Raw genomic sequence first — 3807 nt, 5'->3', positions numbered from 1 at the left:
GACATTCTGCAAAAGAAACGTGTCATGGCTTCAGTGCTTTTACTTCTCTATTTGATGTGGAGGCAAAGAAAGTGTCTTTTCTAAACATTTTGCTTCTATGCATTTAACTCTGTGTGTTATTGGAAGCAGGCGACTCACTGAAACATCACAAAACATCATTCCTATCTCTTTAAGTTTATTTTTTCTTCTAATCCTGCAAATGTAGCCTTTTAATCTTGAGTCTTTGTGGCCATTAGTTTGATAGGCATGTTGTACATACTTACAGCAAAAATATTATCTAATGTTGAAATGATTCTGATGTCCACTTGAATATCAGTCATTGGTCGACCCATTATAATTTGATCTATCCCATGCCTGACAAACTAATAAGCAAACAAAACAAAACAAACAAAAAAAAAATAATATCAGCAATAATGGAAAAGACCAGAAAGACTAATCTGCACCAACTGCTAATGTAGACACACCATGTTGGAAAAGGGACAGAAAGTAAGATGCATTGTCAACTTTTTTATCAAGGTAAATAAAAATAAGCCTCATCCCCTTTTCTTAATGCTCAAATCACAGCTGAGCAAGTATTTGTGCCACTTACCTGGAATAGAGCAAGACTGTTGACTGTGAAGAATGTTTATATGATATCAGAGTTATCGTAATTACGAGACCCTGATTTTTACATAGAGTTAAACATCCAAATTTAACAAACAACAGGGTAAACTGTTATATTCAGCTTGACATTTAGTAACATCGGATTACTTGAAAACCAAACAAACCTTATATCAGCCAAAGTGAATGTTTGTAGATCATGAATAAGGGAAATTTACCCCTCTTTAACATCTTACCAGCAGCCTGCATAACAAGTAAAATGGATGTAATGAAAAACTGTGCAACTCAACATAAAAACCATCACGGGGATTAAAATAAGTCTCTGAATCAATATTTAGATAAAGACAATTAGTTGTGGTGCCAGACAGTGTCAAAATGATAAATTCCCTGCTTTCAGAGTAGAATTTTAATCTGAAACATTTTTTTAAGATAGAAGATCTTATTTTCATATCAATCATTTTGTATTTGCACAACATTGTCTTATAATAGTCCAACATGGTGACGTCTCCTTGACAGTGACTGCATGTGACATTCTTGAAAGTGTAATGTTTTGCATAAGAATGAGGCTTTTTTTCTCTGGATAGTGCTGTATCAGCTGCTGTGGATGTGGAGCAGAGGGAGGGAGCTGCTCAGCTGGAGCTTAGCTGTTCCTATTCGTCTGAATGTCAGGACGGAGCAGAGCAGCAGGAGGGACAGCCAGGGTGTGTGTGTGAGATGCTACACTTATACCAAAATACCAAATGTCCTCAAGGTTAATAAGAAAATAAGGAAAACCCCCAACCTGACGACATTTTACCTGCTTTCACCTCTTCAAAGGCCAGTTTAGGGTGGAGGAACATTTCAGCCATTAAATGTTGTTAAAAACAGGAAATGGCATCAAACCTTGCATTATGGCATTTATTCCACTGTTTGGAAATCGTTTGTTTGTTATTATCGGCAATTGGGAATAGTAATAAGCTGCTATTGGTGACAATCCCTGAAATATTTAAAGTATTTTATTATTCCCTGAGAAAACTTGACCAAAAATGTACATAATGTAAAAAATAAACCACATATCTTCTCCACACACTAGTGGAAAACAATGAGAGCCATATGTAACCTGAATAAGAAGTAAATAGTGGATTTGTCCCATAAAATCTTTAGTTTTTAGGGTGTGAACATTGTCCTACCAGATGTGGTGATGCCTTTCCAGAAATGTGTGTATGTGTATGTGTGTGTGTGTGTGTGTAAGGAGGTTGTCATTTTTTAAGCTCCCCACCACTAGAGGGAGTAGGAGACCTTGGTTGGCTGTGTTTGATAAGAGGGTGTGTATTTCACCGTGTAACTAGAAAGTGTGTGTGTGTGAGAGAGAGAGAGAGAGAGAGAGATATTTCTTTACCTTTGTCAGTATTAGATTTGCAGAGCCTGAACATAATCCTGTACAGTCTGTTCATAATGTTCAGTTCACCTGTGATTTTCTTTTTTTTATTAACTGGCTGTCAAGCTAACATGTGAAGTGTAACATGATTAACCTGCTGATTATCTGGTTTTACAGTCTGTACAGCATTTCTGTTTATAAGTTATTGTTTTGTAACCGTGTTCCGTCATATTGTTGTTAACTTATTTGATGCCACAGGGCTACCTGACCTGAGATGAATCATGAAGTCTTTGAAGTGTTGCCAAAGTTATGATGTTGAACTCACTCTCTCACACACACACACACACACACACACACACACACACATCACAGAGCAGATGGGAGTGTCTGCAGTGCAGCAGTAGTATCTGTCAGGGCAGCTGTGAACTGACTGTGTGGCTTCAATAAAACTAAACAGAAACCTGCTCAGTGTCCTCATGTCTCCTCACATTATTACCAAAAAAACTGTGCATATTAATGACTCCTGCACACAATGGAAACTAGGATTATTGTTATTAGATCAGATCAAATGCAAGGTGATTTTATGCGTGTTGGGAAAATGTCTACTTACAACCTTCTGAGGCTGTAAATAGTGATTATTTTTATTATTAATCGATGTTGCAACTCACAGTAAAGGTCATGGACATCTTCATCTGAAACTATGTTCAGGGCTACTGAAGAAAGATGCTGCCAATTCTCCAAAATGTGAGAAAATATGGAAAATTGGGCTACTTTGAAGGGTTGCAGTGGGGAAGAACAAATCACAGCTAACAGTGGGCGAAAGACCAAGTACACCCCAGATGGGTCACGACTTGCCAGTCAATCACAGCGTTAACACACCTATGGGCAATTTAGAGTTACCAATTAGGCTCACCTGCGATTAGAAATGCATATTTGATTCAAAACCCAAGGACTCAAACCATGAAATGAAACTGAGAAAATTGGCAAATCCTTAATTTTAACAAACTGAAACCATCTCTGTCAAATGAAGACCACATTACTCCAAATGTGGTGCTAAACTGATTAAATGTTTCTTCGTCTTTAGCTAAATACACAATTAAATTTTTTTCTGAAATATGCACAAAGCTGAAAATGTATGAAAAGTTTTGAAGATACACAGGAGGATGATGGTATTTTTGCTTGATAAATTACTTAAGATTTTTGTGTATTGGTTGTGAATTGTTTGACTAAAATATGAGCACTAGAAACCTTACCAGTAAACATTGATTTGGTAAACGTTGGTTCAAAACCAGGATACATTTGGATGACCTAGATTTATGAGAATTATAACTTTTTGACCAGATTGAGACTTGTCCACTTACCTGCAAGTCACAACAATGGTGCTCAATGGGTTGCCTACTCTGTTAAAGGACAGTTCTTTGAAACAATAGTCATATGCTTATATAATCAGATGGGTTTTACTTGCTGCAATCATTCCTCCTGTTTATACCATAGACTGTATATAAATAATGGACGTAGTCACCGTAACGTCACCCATTGGTTTGTGGACTGCCCGTTGGAAGCCTCGAGTTCAGCGTTACACTTGTCGCGATCTTGTGTCGCCATCTTGTTTCCGATACGGGGAGCAGACCATATCTGGACTGTGGAGGAGCGAGAGGGATCTGATCACTGACTACAGCCTCTCTACACCTCAACCTGACTGAGAGAAGTCACTGCTAATTCATGTTAGCATTAACTGGAGCATTAACTGGGATGTTCATTTTGGCTAGAAAAAAAACAAAATGTACGTTACTTACCTCAGAAAAATGAGCAGCGACTCCTTGGAGTGTCTGTTAGTCCAACCAAATGCT

This window comes from Centropristis striata, chromosome 12 (assembly GCF_030273125.1).
Source record: "Centropristis striata isolate RG_2023a ecotype Rhode Island chromosome 12, C.striata_1.0, whole genome shotgun sequence".
In the NCBI taxonomy this organism is placed as follows: domain Eukaryota; kingdom Metazoa; phylum Chordata; class Actinopteri; order Perciformes; family Serranidae; genus Centropristis; species Centropristis striata.
Note: the sequence above shows the minus strand (reverse complement) of the source record.